Here is an 18,317-nt window from a genome sequence, read left to right as displayed (position 1 = left end):
ATTGAAAGGATTGTGGGTAATTTTTTTTTTCTTCAGGAAGAAAGTAGAATATTCTCAGGAGTGACTAGACTGGCATCAGTAATGACAAGAGGGAGAATATATCACAAAGTTAACATGAAATTAGACTCTCATCATGAGAAGTGAGGACTGGGAAGGACCAAGACAGTACAGAGAATGTTTCCTTAGTACTGTCACTACTGGGCAGTGGACAGAGTCTGGGAGACAGAGCAGGAGAGAAAAGACCACATGGAGCATGTGTCAAGCGCTCTGGGCTTCAAAGAACTTTAGGTAGTGTAAGAAGAATGTGTGAGAAACTTCAGAATCCACTTAAAGGGAGGATGAGAGAGCATCAATGACTTTGTTAGTATGGGCTTAAAATAATGACTATTTTCTTTTTCCATAATTTTGTTGTTGCATTATAATCATATGTAATAGTGAAATTCATTGTTACATATTCATACATGCATACAATATAAAAATGAAATTTGATCAATATCATTCCCCAGTATTTCCTCTTTCCCTCCTCTCCTCTCCCCCCACCCCTGCCCCCATCCCTTTATTCTGTTCTTATGATTTTCCTTTGATTTTCATGAGATCCATCCATCCCCACCTTTCTTTTCCTTTTTCCTTTGCCTATGAGAGAAGACACCTGAGTTTGGCTTATTTCACTTAACATCATGTTCAAGCTCCATTCATTTTCCTGCAAATGAAATAATTTTATTCTTCTTTATGGCTGAATAAAACTCCATTGTGTATACATACCACAATAATGACTATTTTCTTTGCTCTGTGTTTCATATTATTAACCACATACCCCTTTGATTACATACTTCACTAGGGTTGGGTAAAGTATGTTAAAATATGCTGTCTTTTTACTTATAGATTGATTTTAGTAATCATTCATACTCTCCTTTCCACTAAGTGGTCTTTCATAGTCGATATGGCATGGTAATTTTCATGCTATTTCTATAGATTTGTACCATATCTGTCATGAATCACTGAGTAATCTATTTCCTAATTCACTTGGATCTAGAATTTGGTAGCAACTTTTTTTTAGTGTGTTTTTATTTGGATCTGCATTTTCCCCTTTAGATTGCACACTTGAGCAAAAAAGCTTTACTCAAATATAAGAGGTTTAAATTAGCTGATGTACCTTAAATGGAAGAAACCTCTACATTTGAATAATAAAATAGCATTTCTAAGTTTAGCTGCAGGTTTATTATTAAATTCTGCAGGGAACTGATTACATTAACCCCAAATAACATCCTTTTAAGACCGATTTGTATGGACAGTTATAAATAGTGCACTGAACTCTGCCTACAAGGCAACAAGCCAAAAGTCTTTGAGTATATGAAAGGACTGTTGTTTTTTGTGAATAGGCAATTATTAAATGGTGTTTCTGAAACTCGAAGCTGAGAAAAGCAGTTTGTCAATAAGAGTCAAATAAAAAGTAAATTTATTTGATAAAAATTCCACTTAAAAATGCTTTATGTACTTTATACATCATGTATGTATCTATTTACACATATAAGGCTTACTTCCACATTGACATCAATAAGATAGTTATTCATTAGCCTATTGACTAGAATAAATTACATGATGTTGAAAATTTTGGCAACATTTCAGTGTAAAAATTGTGCTCTTCAAAACCATCTTGTTCGGAAATATAATATATTTGGAGGATAAAGGGTAAAAAAATAAATGTATAATGGTTAAAAGAAGAAAGAAAAGTACCCCAAATCCTACCATCTAGAAACAAGCAGAGCTAACTTTCATCTGAAAATACGACTCAGCGCTTTTTTCAACTTATAATAAAAGTGAATACAGATATGTGTCACCAATTTTAATTGCTGCAGTTGTCATCATCAGTTCTGACAACCAATTTCAGAACTAGCCTATGACCAGGTTCCTATGAAATATGAAATAACTACTTAGTTTTATTTGAAAGGAGCAATGCTAGGACAGCAAGAGTAAAGGGTAAGGTGCATGAACATGTCAAGGACAGGAAGCCAAGTCATGTGATGTATTCTGCTTCCTGATGAAACTCTCAGAGCAAAGCTTGTTGTTTAGCAGGTCAGACAATGCGAGCCCAGAAAGACTGTACAGAGAAGTCGTATCTCAGAGGAGGGAGGGGAAGGAATTTATCTACTGACTCCTTTTCTTTTCCTTTCTTCTATTTCTTAAATTTTGCCTCAAAGGAAGTTTTTGCTTGCTCACATTAGCCAGCATTTTTGGCAGTCTCTTGCCAGGCTAGATTCCATGTCCTGTAATGAGATTCTGCATTTGAGTTGGAAGGAAAAGACTATGAATGTGTAGCTTACTGGCCTCAAGAGATTGACTCCTGTGGGCTATCTATGACGGATACCTCTCTCTGCTTCCCTGTTTTCACATTGCAGCTACTTCCCTCTACCATGCCCTTCTACTATGATGACCTCGGACCCAAAACAATGGAGGTGGTCAACCATGGTCCTTTGAAACCGTGAACCTCAATTTTTCCTCCTTACTTTGTTTTTCTCAAGAATTTGTTGCAGAAAACGAAAAGCTGACCAACAGACTCACTGAGAAAATCTGAGCTTCGGTTTTTTCATCAACAAACTAAGAATACTAGTGTCTACTTTATGGGGTCACCACAAGAAATGTCATTAGGAAAACGGGTATCCAAGTGTACAGAAGTAAATGTGTATTATGATTTGAGTTCAGGAAAATTTATTTATTGCAAACAAGCACTCACACACTTGCTCTGTATTTTTTTAAGCGATGTGGGGAGTAGAAAGACTATTTTTTTAAAAAAATATTTTTATCCTAGTTTATTTTTACCTTAGTTTAAAAATAGGATCTATTTTTACCCTAGTTTAAAAAATAGGATATATTTTTACTGGAATTTATTGTATGCAGTAGAGTCGCTGTCAAATTAAAAGGGGCCTGATTCAACATTTGGGTTCAGGTTGAAGACTTGATTATGGATGGGTGGGTATTGGAAGAAGGAGAGAGAAGAGATTATACCGGTGACTGCTCCATGCTTTTATGTCACAGGAACATCTAGATGAGATTCTGAACCTTCAATGATTTGCTGGTGGAGGGTGGAACATCTGATGGAGAACCGTTAGCTCTAAGGTTATGTGCCATCTCCAGCGGATGGGGGTAGTCACCCTGTGTACTCCCAACTCTGCCAAGAAGCTTGTGACAGACTTCAAGTTAAGTGACTCTCAGGGTGGTCAGAAGTGTCAGGAGATCTTCTTCTCGTCCTCGTTCTTGGAACTGATATGACTCAAATTCAGCTTGAGGCTGAGAAGGAAGATGTGTTGCAGACCAACATTCCCAGAAACATAGTCATGGAAATACAGGTCCCCAGGGGCTGTATTTCAATGAAAAAAAAAAAGGTCTAAGGAGAAACTATATTAAAATAGAGTAGAGTACACATGATTCTGCACTCAGGTTCCACCTACGAAAGTATAGGGGGTAACAATGTCCATCTCTGTTTCTATCTCTCTCACTCATCTATAGATACCTCCACAGAGTGTCAGAAATAAAAAATGCACCAGCAACGGACTCACAATTCTAGAGTATTATCAGATGTGTTAACCACATGAAAGTGACTTCCATTTAGGTGGTAGGTTAAGCACATTTATCTACATTTATATACTTTAAGGAGGCCCCATTAAAATAAAAAAGTTTTGAAAAAGTACAAACCCACAACAATGCAGGGGGTATCAATAAGACAAATGTTCGATAATAAATCAGACTCAAGCAAATTAAACACTAATGATCTACCCAGAAGTTCATATAGAACTTTCAGATTGAAAATCTGGAGAGACGTGTGGGGTGGAAATCAATGGGTGGAAATCAAGATTCAGATTATCTGGCTCCACAAGCCTACTGCTTCTCCCTCATCAACTTCAAAGGCAGCTACTTATTCCCTTCCTGATCAAGAATTGGCTGGAGGGTATTTTCCCCTTTAAGAAATATAGCAAATGGACAAGGATAAACTAAGGTAGCTAATGTGGATTTGGTGTCCCCATGTAAAGTCCTCATACCCAAGTTCTTGTTCACCTACTCTAAAGTAAAGCCAATGGGAATAGCTTGTTTTACTCCTGCCTTCTCCATAGATTAATGGACCCTAGAACAGTCACATCTCAGAAGAGAAAGTGGAGCCCAGATATTCTAACAAATGAACAAAGCTGGCAGTTGTCCTTCCTTACTCCAGCCACCATTGCTTAGATGGAAAGTGTGTTAATTAGCTATCACTATATAGATTCATGGATGCAAAACACTTAAATACAGTGAAAAGAAAATTTTACTTCCCTGTGGGTCTTGGTGGAGGCAGAAGTGCAGGGATTGTGTGCTAACATGGCTAAGAGAGAGAGGGAGAGGGAGAGAGGGGGAGAGGAGAGAGAAAGAGAGAGAGAGAGAGAGAGAGAGAGAGAGAGAGAGAGAAAGAGAGACAGACAGACAATGTACGTGCTGGGCAGAAGGCAGTGTGCACTTCTGAGTTCCTGTGGGTTTCTAAGTGGACACAGTGAATTGAGGTCCATAGAGACTCTATAAGCAGAGTGAATTGACCCTGAACCAGACCCTAAGTGCTGATCACCTGTGCCAGAGGTCAGCAAAAAATATGTGACAGATGTTCAGGGAGTTTGAATCTCAGCAAGAACTAAAGGCAGCCAAGGAAGTGGGAGTGTGGAGGCTGCCAAGACTCTTACCAAGGTAAGAAAAAAATACACCTTGGCATCAGAGCTGCAGTTGGCAGTGGGAGATGCTTACAGAGCACATGGGACTGCCACCCAAGGAATGCCAGCCAGCCATTCTGCAGATGGCATTGGCGAGGATCTAGAGCACTCTGCACATTCCTTGAGGATCCTTTCACTCCATCCCCTGTGAATTAGTCCTCCTCCTCAGAAATGGGGACAGGAGTGACAGTGGAGCTGTTCTGTGGTGAGGGTGTTTGTGTGTGCTAACAATGGGACTAACTAGGTAGTTATCTCTGGAAAGTGTGCATTACCTAAGGGAACTGTTTAAATGGTAAGAACAGACCAAGGGGTAAATTAATTTGACATTTAGCTCATTTCTACTCCTTTTATTAATATGTGGGGCTCATGAAGATGATAGACATTAGTCAAAATAAAGAAACTACATTCTTTCTGGGCATTGCCATTTATAATAGTAATAGACTAGGAAGAAATGGGCTTTCCAGAAATATACAACAATGAACTAATGTTCTTTCTTTTTAAAATATTTTTTGGGTTGTAGATGGACACAATATCTTTCTTTCTTTCTTTCTTTCTTTCTTTATTTATTTATTTTTAAAGAGAGAGAGAGAATTTTTTAAATATTTATTTTTCAGTTTTCGGTGGACACAACATCTTTATTTTATTTTTATGTGGTGCTGAGGATCGAACCCAGGGCCTCACACCTGCAAGGCAAGCAGCTCTACCACTGAGCTACAGTCCCAGCCCTGAACTAATGTTCTTAATAAGAAAAAGACATCAGTGGAAAAAAAAAGCCAAAGATTGGAATAGGCAACTCACAGAACATAATAAAATGGTTCATAGCTGTAGGAGAAGATGCTCAATGTCAAAGTAAAACAACAATGATTTTTCCCCCAGTTTATTGTCAAACAAACAAAAGGCTGGTAATCCTTCAGCATGTTCTAATATACGTGTTTGCTGAAGTTTTAAAAAATCTGGTTTATTGAATGTGTCTTGATTGAAAATCCAGATGAATTCTTTTAGTTAAGATCATCTGTAAAACCTAACAGAGAGACCCCCCTACCCCCAGCTGGGGGAGAGATCTCAGAGGCACAGAATCTAGTGGCAGCTGTGAAGTAGATTTTTTCAGTGGCCTTGATGTAAACTTTCAGTGTCTTATCTTCCATCTAGAACTTAAGAAGGACGAGACCTACTTTTTCCATGTCTTACTGAAATATGATCAAGATTAATGACCTAACACAGCAAATGCTTCCAGCACCCTGGAAGACCAGGCTCATTATTCAATGCCTGAATCAATAAATCTGGTAAAAATCAGTCTCATTCTCTTAATTCAGAAAAAGTGCTCACTTAAAACCATAGTTTTAGAAACAAGTGTATAAAAGTTATCTTAAAATGATCTAACTTAGTGTTTTTCAGAATGTCCCTCAGACTCATGGTGATAACCCAGACTTAGGGAGCTGGTTGGATCTTAGGGGATGAAGATCTAGAAGCTACAATAATAACTAGATCACACAGCTGTGGAATTTGTCTCACAGGAATACGTGCTTTCCCCCTCTCCCCAAGCCTACACTGTAATTATGGAATTTGTTAAGTTGGCATTAAAACATTACAAAAAATGCTTTCTTGCTCCAATTTTAAGCTTTTATAGTACAACACGTGTTATTTTTCTAACATAAACGAAGGGCAAAATTTTAAGGACTCTTATTGCCTGCTCTAGTAGCATTTAAGGGAGGATCTTTTATACATTTATAATAAATGCAAAATAATCTAGATTCCAAATCTTTTTCTCTTTTCCTCCTTAAAATTTAAACCACATACAACTGTTTTGCTTTAAATTGTGTTGGATAAGTTAAATTAAATTCCAGTCTACTAATCAACATGAGAATAATTCTTTAAATATAGTTATGTTGAAATAAATGTGTATGTGTGTGTGTGTGTGTGTGTGTGTGTGTGTGTGAGAGAGAGAGAGAGAGAGAGAGAGAGAGAGAGAGAGAGAGGGAGGGAGAGAGAGGGAGAAGGAACGTGTGAGAGCTGACCTAGAATCCATCCTGGAAATTGAAGCTTCTGGTCTATGCTTTTCTTTTTTTTTTTTTTTTTTTTTTTTTTTTTTTTTTTTTAAAGAGAGTGAGAGAGAGAGGGGGACAGAGAGAGAGAGAATTTTAACATTTATTTTATTTATTTTTTCTTAGTTCTCGGCGGACACAACATCTTTGTTGGTATGTGGTGCTGCTGAGGATCGAACCCGGGCCGCACGCATGCTAGGCGAGCGCGCTACCGCTTGAGCCACATCCCCAGCCCCTATGCTTTTCTTAAATACTACTAAACATAAAAAAAACATCTTACAGGTAACAGGTGCTTGCCATGTGACAATTGTTACACTTGTTTGGCTTATTGCACCCTCACACTCTATTTCTACTTTATAAATGAAATAAATGAGTCTTGGAGTTCACCCAAACCTCACACATGCTGAGCCCACTCATATAGTATCTGTCACTTCCTTCTTCAAACAGAAGCACTACACTTTTATCTATTTTAGAAATTGAGTTTTGCTCCTGATGTTGTTGAATGCCTTCCACATAGCCTTTAGATAACATACTAAAATGCAGTTCAAGCAGTGTTATTCCTCTGCTTGAACCTCCTGAATAGGTTCTCATCACCTGAAACACTGGTTCTCAAAGTGTGATCCTTAGACCAGCAGCATCAGCATCACTTGGGGTTGTTAGAAGTGCAAAGTCTTAGGTCCCACTTCAGGGTTACTGAATCCAAAACTTAGGGTGGGATTCAGTAATGGGGGCTAGTGAACAAACCTCTGGGTGCATGCTGCCTGCTTACACTTGATCTCTATGTGACAGTTGAGACCCCATGATCTGTCTCCTACTTTCCTCTCTAGCTTTACTTTGCACTGCACTGTTTGAGTCATCAAACTGCAGGTGTGTCCCCTCCATATCCTACAGCTGTTTCGGCCCAAGGGCAGTGTTACTGACCACTTTTGTTGGTGAAGGAAATGTCTCCTTTGTTTATTGTTGTAAGCATGAGTTAATATTCATGGAGCCCTTAAAATAGAGTCTGGGGTGCAGTAGGTATTATAGGAATACATTATTGCTTGTGTGTGTGTGTGTGTGTGGTGCTGGGGATTGAACCCATGGCCTTGTGCATGTGAGGCAAGCACTCTACCAACTGAGCTATATCCCCAGCCCCATTATTGCTTTTTGTATTGGTTTCCTGTGACTGTCATAACAAATTGCCAAAAATTGGGTATCTTATAAATAATAGGCATCTGTGTTCGTGAAGCCAGAAGTTCAATATCAGTTTCACTAGGCTGAAATGCAGGTGTGAACAGACTTCTGGTGGCAGCCAGTGTTTCCAAACCGATCTGGATCTGCCTGCAGTTTCACACTGCCTTGTTCCCTGCTTGTGTGCCATGGTTTAATATGGTTTGTCCTTCTAAATGCATGCAAGAATTTAATCCTCATGGTCATATGTTCATGCTATTAAGAGGGTGGAAACTTAATCCAACTATGGTGTTTGGAAGAAGGGCCTTGGGGAAATGATTAGGATTATATAAGGTCATTGAGGTAGAGCCCCATGATTGAATCCTGGTGGCTTTATAAGGAGAGGGCCGTGACCAGGAACACAGACTCCTACATGTGATGTTCTGAGTCACCTCAGGACTCTGCCAGTCAAAAGGCCATCATCAGATTTGGTTCCTTCATTTTGTAACTTTGGAACTGTGAGCCCAAATAAACTTCTTGTCTTTATAAAGTTAGCCTTTATCAGGTATTTTGTTATAGTAATGAAACACACACAAATACAGTGTGTCTAATATTCTGCTTCTTTCTTAGGAGGACACTTGTAATTGGATTTAAGGCTCACCTGGACACTCCAGGATTATCTCTTTATCCCCAAATCCTTAGCTTAATCACATTGTCAAAGATCATTTTCCTTAGGTAATAACATTGGCAGGTTCTAGAAGTTAAGAGGTGGTATCTTTGGGAAGCTGTTATTCAGCCTACTCTATCTATATTATTCTGTCTGCCTGTTTTCCTTTCTCTCTCTGTTTCCTCCTCCTCTTCCAGACCCAGGGCAATTTGCCTGCTCTAGGATGTCTTTCCAGATTGTTCATCTCCTCTGTGCTCATATAATGTCCTGAATATAACCCAGTCACTCTTTTTTTTTTTTTTTTTTTTTTAATCAACTTGATTTTTAGAACAGTTTTAGGTTTACAGAAAAAATTGTCTAGAAAAGTGCAGAGTTCCATATACTTCTTCTCTCCTGCCCTTTATAATTAATCCTATTATTAACTTCTTGCGAAAGTGTGGTGCATTTATTACAACCAATGGAATGATACCAATTTATTGTTATTAATGAAAAGTCCACAGTTTGCATTAGGGTTCCTTCTATTGTACAGTTCCATTGGGTTCTAACAATTGCATAACGTCCCATACCCACCATTACCTTATCACACCATTTCACTGTTTAAAAAAAAAAAAAATCCTGTTTTCTGTCTAGTCATCCCTTCCATCCCCCTGAGCCCTTGGCAACCACTAATCTTAATGTCTTCACCATTTTGCCTTTTCCAGAAAGGCTGATAATTGTAATAATACAGCATGTAGCCTGTCAGATTGACTTCTATTACTTAGCAATACACGTTAACTTTGCTACACCTATTTTTTTTAATTTTAATTATTTATTTTTATGTGGTGCTGAGGATCGAACCCAGCGCCTCGCATATGCTAGAGGAGCGCTCTACCACTAAGCCCCAGCCCCAGCCCCCTTTATTCTGCTTTTTTTTAAAAATTTTTATTGTTGGTTGTTCAAAACATTACATAGTTCTTGACATATCATATTTCACTTGCTACACCTATTTTTATGGATTGATAGCTCATCTCTTTTTAATGCTAAGTAATATTCTATTATCTGGATAGACTACATCTCTTTATCATTGGAAGGACATCTTGATGGCTCAGTTTGGGCAGTAATGAATAAAGCTTCTGTAAAACAACAGTGTTTAAATTTTGGAGTGGTTGCAAGTTTTCAGTTCATTTGGTTAAAGATCAAGGGATGTGATTGCTGTATCCTATGGTAAGACTGTGTTTAGCTTGGTAAGAAACTACCAAAATATATTCCAAAAGTGCCTGCTCCCACCAACAATGAATGAGAGCTCTTTTTGCTCCGTATCTTCTGCACTTGGTGTGGCCAGTGTTTGGGGGTTTACCTTTAAATAGGTGCCCAGTGCCATCTCATTGTTATTCTAATTTGCAGTGACTTCATGACATGGAACATTGAGCACTTTTTTTTTAATGTGCTCACTTGCCATCTGCACATCTTTCTGGTGAGGAGTCTGTTCAGATCTTTGGCCCACTTTCTCATTGAGTTCTTTTCTCATGGTTGAGTTTTAATAGTTTGTGGATATTTTAAATACCAGATATAGATTTTACAAATATTTTCCCCTAGTCCATGGCTTGTCATTTCAGCCTTTTAACAGTATCTTTTCCAGAGACGTTTTTAATTTTAATAAAGCCCAACTTATCAACTTTTTCTTCTGTGGATCATGTTTTGATGCTGTAAGAGCTCATTAAAAAACCAAATGTAACCCAGATTTGTCTAAACTTATTTAGATAAGTAAAGAAACATTTATTTAGATAAAAATAGATTTATCCAGGTTTTCTACCTATGTTGTGCTTTGGAGTTTTGTGTTTCACATTTAGGTCTGTGATTCATTCTGAATTATGTCACCATCTTTTTGTTTTCCTGTTTCCTGCTCAACTGGGTCTGTCTGAGTTTTCCTGGAGATTTTGGATTACATCTTACCTGAACTATTGCTCTACGAAGAACTCAAAAATTTTCCAGACACACGCACACCTGTTTTCCCAGCAGCTGAGGAGCCTGAGGCAGGAGGATTGAGAATTCAAAGCCAGCCTCAGCAACTCAGCTAGGCCCTACTAAGCAACTCGGAGAGACCTTGTCTCTAAATAAAATGTGAAAAGGAGCTGGGGATATTTCTCACTGGTGGAGCACCCCTGGGTTCAATCCCTGGTACCAAAAACAAAAACCCCAAACTCAACTCAACAACTGAAGGAGTAACCTTGATCCTGCTCAGTGTCTAGGCCACTCTCATAGCATCAGAACTGCTTGAGGCTTACCAGCCTGAAGAAAAGATGGATGGTAAATTCCTTCCTCCATTCAGCCATGTGATAGGTGCTAGATAGATCTACCTTCCCAGGGGATCCTGTTTAGTTTGGATTAAATGGATTTATGTTTGGTACCTAAACCTGATGACTCCTGCCTCCTTTCTTATGTGTGTTGGCATCTTCTTTTTAAGTATTCTTTTAAAAAAAATATTTATTTATTCTTTAGTTGTAGTTGGACACAATACCTTTATTTATTTATTTTTATGTGGTGCGGAGGATCGAACCCAGTGCCTCACATGTGCTAGGTGAGCACTTTACCCCAGAGCCACAACCCCAGCCCCTCTTTTTAACTATTCTTGACCTCTTGATTTTTCCTGGCTGCTTGACTCTTTGATATTGCCTTTTAAGTTCTTTTTGGCTTGATTTTTGGTTTGATCTTTTCCTCTGATTTTTACCTTTACCCTATTATTAAAATTGTGGTACCTAAACAATAATTCATGATGCAAATAGAGTGTAAGGAGTGAACTAAGTCAGTTACCTTTTCCTCTATCTGCTCTGATCAAGCTGGATTCTTTTTATTTTTTTTCATCATTCCTCTTTTTTATTTTTCCTCCAACATATCCAATATTCTCTTCCTGGGCAGGAATTTTTCTTCATTATATTGAAATTTTGAGACTTGTTCAGCCTCCTTAGTAGACTGATGAATTCCAGCTCTGGTGACAACATTCAGAAACTTCTGCCCCTCCCCTTGCCCTTTTGAAATATTAGGAAGCTAAGCAAACATCTGTGACTTATTTATTAGCTTTCCTGTAACTCTTAGTGAGTCTTTGTAGTCCAAATCATGACAACTTACTAGGTAAGTCAAGAAGCTTTGACCCCCATTGCATGACTGACTTAAGTGACCCTATATCTGTGTTCTTTTCTTATCTTGTAAGGGCATATATAAGGAAGGGTCTTAAAGCAAGCACTAATAATTTCTAGTAGCTTAGATTAGAATAAGGTAGTATTATTTATCTATGGATATAGAAGGAAGTGGAATTAAAAGGACAGTACTCAACAGGTCCTCAAGCAAAGAACTTAAATTTTTAAAGAAGTCACCCACTATGTGCTATTTACACTTTGTGTGACTATTATTTCTATCAATAGAAGATGTTATGGAGGAGGAGATAGGACAAAAATACCAGTAGATGTAAAATTCTCTTTGTCATAGATGGTTTTACATATTCACACATTATCCACCTTGCCTCATCCCCAACACACACACACACACACACACACACACACCCCTTCCTGTGCAGGTTGATGATTTATTTAGGAACGTTAATTCTGGCCTGAAGTAGGTGGTAGCTTCAGAGTCTGGGGTAATGTGAGAAAATGTCCTTGTGGATTTTCCATTCTCAAGGTCTTTGTGAATAAGCTTGAGCACCATGATTAGATCTCCCTGCTTACCAAATCCAGCAACTGTTCAATGACTTTGGGACACATTTGATTATGGGTTAAGGTCTTAAGACTTCTGTAAGCCTAACCCCAGAGTCAGGGTTATCACAAGTGAAATGACATAGTCAGCAGTTAAGCATGGAGATCACAGGGTTAACAACCATTGCTATTTCTCTCCCCAGAGCATTGGACCAAACCCAGAATGCTCTGGGAGCCAAGTTCAACACTGGACTTACTAAAGGTGGAGGAGAGTTTGAGGTGAGGTGGAATGAACAGAAACAGTGTCCTCATTGCTCAGTTGTTTTTGGACTTCACAGATTTGTCTTGGTGAAAATCATCTGCGCTGCTTTCCCTCAAGGATTGGGGTGATGAAAGGTGTGGGGTTGGGATTCCGTAAGAGTTGGTAGCACAAAGGGAGATGATTCAGACAGAGAGCTTGACCATGGTATTTCTGTTCAAGCTTAGTTTTTGAGAATGGTGTAAAAAAATGACCTGAAAGGATATCTTTAGATCACTTATGGATCTCAACTTTTACAAATTCTAGTCATGTTTCCTATTACCCAGAATAATCAAGAACCAGCTAGCCTCCAGAGTACTGAGGCAATGTCAGTAATCTAATGATTGAAGGTAATTTGTAACAAAAAGCAAGGTGAACAATTATCCAAGAAGCACTTATGTGCTTTGAAGCTCCCCCCAAATGCTAGATTCTTCAGACAAATAATTTTACCAAATGGAATATGATGTTGAAACATATTGCTTTGTCAAGACGGCAAATAAGGCATAGGCTTTCAAACATTTTTAACTGACATGCACAATGAGAAATACATTTTATACAGTGACCAGCGTATACACTTGCTCTCCAACTCCACACACACACACACACATACACACACACACACACAAAATGTAAAGGTAACAAGAGTTTTAGGTGCAATATCTCTTAGGGATAATATACTGAGATAGTTTTCTTTTCCCTTCTGCTCTATTTCATTAAAAATGAAAAGCTGATTGCAATCCACTGAATTGCTTGACTAATGAATCATAATTTGCAATTTGGAATTTAGAAATGGTGAAAGGTTGGAGATAATGACAATAACTTTGCAGAGGGGCAGGTAACCCCAAGATTGGCTGCAGCCACAGTTTTTTTCTGTCTGAAGAGTCAGGGAAAACTGTGTAGTTGGGTCATGTTGGTAAAGTACATGTGAATAAATGGGTCAAGGCATCTTAGTTTGTCCAACCTGTGGGAGATGTATTCTGTTTTGGATTAATATCCTACCTACCTGTTTTGGGGACTCAAATAGGTGCAAGATTTTCTACAGTGGTTTTCAAATTCATATAATTGTATTTAAAAAAAATAAATATCAGGGCTGGGGTTGTAGCTCAGTGGTAGAGCACTTGCCTAGCATGTGTGAGGCACTAAGTTCAATCCTTAGCAGTATTTATTAAAAAATAAATAAATAACATAAAGATATTGTAAATAAATAAATATCAATTTATAAAAATAAAGAGGCTGTCAAGGTCTGGGTAGATTCTAAATGTGCTGTAATGGATGATAAGGTTCAAGTTCTAGTAAGGAATTGTAGTGCAATATAGATCCCATAAGGAGATCCTGTAATTTTAATTGGACCATCAAGGTAGGGCCTAAGACTGTTGGAATACAGACACCTTTGGGAATCTAATGCTGTGGTGTACAGAGAGTGGTTTCTGACCAGTAGCATTAGCATTACCCAGGAACTCGTCAGAAAATGCTGGACTCTATCCAGGCTTACTGAGTCAGAAATTCTGGAGTTGGACCCAGCATTCTAGACTTCAAATCCCTTGCTAGTTTTGATAGCAAGATAAATTTAGGAACCATTGACTTAATGAAAATGAGTGGACCCTTTTCCAGAAAAACATCTAATTTCAAATCTTTATAAAGTTAGTGGGGATTGAGATCCTAAATTGATGCCGAATAGGGAGGTCTAGACAGTTCAGTGAAAAGGCACTGAATTCAACAGGTGTGTACTTGGAGAGTAACTGTGAGATTAGCAGTCACAGGTAAGCAAAACAGATTCCAGGTATCCTACACAGGGTGGGTATGGCTTCTACTATGCTGACTGGTTGGTAAAGAGCTGGGTCCAGAGTCACTGGGGAATAAGTTGGCAGGTGTTGGACCTCGGTTATTTGTGCCAGTCTAGAGGGATGGAAGAGCACAATGAAGCTTTAGGGATGGGCATATTGAGGCTGAGCACAGACCTTTGGAAGAGTGAAGGTTATGAACACCTTCTTAAGGTCACACTATACAAATGCATGTTTGTTGAGAGCCACAGCCAAAGGGGCCCCAGCAAACTTCCAGCTGCCAGCAAGCTTCAGACTGCCCCAGCAACATCTAGCTGATTGGCTCCTCTGCGGTGATGTTCATTGGGCTGTTTCCCTGCCCTTCAGACTGCCAGCTGATGATTGGCTCACAGCGGCCCCAGCAACATCTAGCTGATTGGCTCCTCCATGGAGCTGCTCATTGGGTGACTTCTTTGGCTCTGCCCACGCAACCCAGCCAATCGGCCTCAAGAGAGGAGGATTGTGGGAGGTTAAGAGGCTGGTGTGGGGGTGAGAGGCTTGTGGAAGCCGGTGGTGGCAGTTGGGCTCTGAGGGTTTTTCCCTGGAGCTGTTTTGTTTGGCGTTTGTAGTTCTAAAAATAAAGTTAGTTTCTTTTTGACAAGTGGCTCCTGATTTGTGCCAAGCCAGACTTCGGCATTTGGTGGCTCGCACGGGGAGCAACTGAGGGTAAGTAAACTGCTCGCCCCTGAGGGCAGGGCGAGAGGATGGGTAGCCATTTTAAGTGTCCTCTTTTGTTTTGCTTCGTTTTTGTTTTAACTTTCCTGTCCCTGGAGATGAGTAAGAGGGAAGAAAAACCACTCACATCTGAGGAAAAACTATTTGCGTCTGAGGAACAGATAGGGAGAAAGGACGGATGCATATGTCAGGAGGATAGAAAGGCTGTTATAATGATTTTGTGTGGTTCCCTTTTTATTGGATTCTGTCTCGGTTTGGTTTGGTGTTATCTTGCTGGGTTGTATTATAGTAGAAATACGGGATCAGCAATTAGTAAAAAACAAACCGAAAGACTATTAAGTAAATTGTTAGAGGAAGGAGGCTTCCCAGTAAAATCAAGAGCAGTCAGGGCATACGTTGATATAATACAAAAATATAGCCCATGGCTTTTTAAGGAGGAGCTGTTAGATATATCACAATGGAACCATCATGGTGAAGATTTAAAAAGAATAGAAAAGAACAACCCAGGGACTCTGCCAGTTGGCACATTGCCATTGTGGATGAACGTATCTGGTTTGCTTAGTCCAAAGCCTTCAGTTCAGACAGAGGTAGAGGAAGAAGAAGACATATTGATTCAAGTAGAAGAGGAAGTCTCTCAAGTTAGTCAGAAAGAGGAAAAGATTCAAGTAAAAGAGAAGGTCTTTCGAGATAGTGAGACAGAGGAAGGAAGTTTAGAGCAGAAAAATCTATCAGGGGAAAAGCTAAAACAGGAGACTGCTAATAAGACCCTTTTATTAGAGAGCGTAAGTGTCCAACCAACAGCACCGCCTCTACAGGAGACTGCTACTAACAGCATTCTATCACCAGAGGGCGTAAGTGTTCAACCAACAGCGCCACCTCTACAGGAGACTGCTACTAACAGCACTCTATCACCAGAGGGCATAAGTGTCCAATCAACAGCACCACTTCCATATGCTAAGAGACTCCCAACCCCCGCAGTTGATAGTTGGGATCCTGAGACAGGATCTCAAGTATGCCCTGTATTTGAGGTAGGAGGGCAGCGAACTTACCAGGGTTTAAATTTCAAATCAGTGAAGGAGCTAAAAGAGGCTGTAACAACCTATGGTCCTCAAGCACCCTTCACTGTAAGCTTGGTCGAATCCATTACCAACTTAAGCATGACGCCAGCAGATTGGGCTAGTATGTGTAAAGCTGTGCTAAATGGAGGACAATACCTGTTATGGAAGGTTGCCAATGAGGAATTTTGCAAGGAGACGGCTAGTCGAAATGCAGCAGCTGGTTATCCTCAGAGAAATCTAGATATGTTGTTAGGAAAGGATCGGCAGCAACAAAATGCATATGATCCTGGTGTATATTCACAAATTGCTGTAGATGCAGTTAGGGCATGGAAGACTTTACAAGAACCTGGAGGTTTACAAGGTCAATTATCTAAGATAATACAAGGAGCTAATGAACCTTACGCTGAATTTGTAGATAGGCTTATTCAAACAGCTACCAGAGTTTTTGGGAATACAGAACAAGCAATGCCATTAATAAAACAACTGGCTTATGACCAAGCAAATCGTTGGTGTAGAGATATCATTAGACCATGGAAACAGGAAGATTTAAACACATATATTAAATTATGTAGAGACATTAATGAACAAGGGCAAATTGTGGCAGCTGCAGTAAAACAGGCTTTAGATGCCAGAGACATTAATGAACAAGGGCAAATTGTGGCAGCTGCAGTAAAACAGGTTTTAGATGCCAGAGACATTAATGAACAAGGGCAAATTGTGGCAGCTGCAGTAAAACAGGCTTTAGATGCCAGGCCAAGAACATGCTACAATTGTCAACAAACAGGACATTTTAAAAGGAATTGCCCCATAGGAGGAGGGTTTAACAAAACTAGGTATCAAACAAGTAGAATACCGGGTATTTGCCCACGATGCCGTAGAGGGAGACATTGGGCTAATGAATGCCGTTCTCAAACCACCATAGAGGGTACTCCATTATATTGGGCTAATGAATACCGTCCTCAAACCACCATAGAGGGTACTCCATTATCAAAAAACGAACAAGGACAAGGTGTTTATCCACAATATCGTGGACAAAGGCATCGGGCTCCGTTGCCAAAAAATGGACAGGGGGCCCCAATGCTCCGGGGCCCCAAACCACAAATATACGGAGCACTGGAGGAACCCAGCAACCCCAGCAACCCCATCAGGGTAGTGCCCAGCACATCAGATCCCTCATCAGACAAACCAGAGGGAGCGCAGGGTTGGACATCTGCGCCTCCACCAAATCAGTACTAACTCCAGAGATGGGAGTTCAAATCATTCCCACAGGGGTAAAAGGACCTCTTCCCAAAGGAACAGTAGGCTTATTATTGGGACGCAGCTCTTCTACTATAAAAGGACTTTTGATAAGTCCTGGGGTAATTGATTCCAATTATGAAGGTGAAATAAAAATTATAGCCAGTTCTCCAAAGGGTATATCAGTAATTTCACCAGGAGATAGAATAGCACAGTTACTAATAATACCAAGCCTACATGATAAATTTTCCAGTCATGTTGTAGAAAGAGGTTCCAAGGGATTAGGCTCCACAGGTGTAGATTGGGCTATGCTTTCTTTAAATTTAGATTCTCGCCCCATGCTAAAACTAAATATTCAAGGACATGAATTTAATGGGCTACTGGATACAGGTGCAGACCTTAGCATCATCTCTCGTCAAGAATGGCCAAAACATTGGCCATTACAACAAGCCACTCAATCGCTTCGAGGCCTAGGAGTGGCGACTAATCCCGATAGAAGTACAATGCTATTAGATTGGAAGGATCCTGAAGGATGTGAAGGAACTATACAGCCATATGTATTGGATCATCTTCCCGTAAATTTATGGGGACGAGATGTCTTAGATCAATTAGGTTTGACATTAACAAATAATATCAATCAAAATGTACCCACTATTATGGCTAGACAAGGTTTTAGGAAAGGAAAAAGATTAGAAAAACAAGAACAAGGTATAGCAGCACCAATACAAATAGATCAAGGAACCGACAGACATGGGTTGGATTTTCACAAAGGGCCACTGAGACAATAAAAATTACATGGAAATCAGAAAGACCAGTATGGGTTCCTCAGTGGCCCTTGACTAAAGAAAAGACACAAGTAGCCCATGATCTGGTCAAACAACAATTAGCGGAAGGACATATACAACCTTCTGTATCTCCCCATAATACTCCCATTTTTGTCATCAAAAAGAAATCTGGTAAATGGAGATTACTGCAAG

Source organism: Ictidomys tridecemlineatus, chromosome 8, assembly GCF_052094955.1.
Source record: "Ictidomys tridecemlineatus isolate mIctTri1 chromosome 8, mIctTri1.hap1, whole genome shotgun sequence".
In the NCBI taxonomy this organism is placed as follows: domain Eukaryota; kingdom Metazoa; phylum Chordata; class Mammalia; order Rodentia; family Sciuridae; genus Ictidomys; species Ictidomys tridecemlineatus.
Note: the sequence above shows the minus strand (reverse complement) of the source record.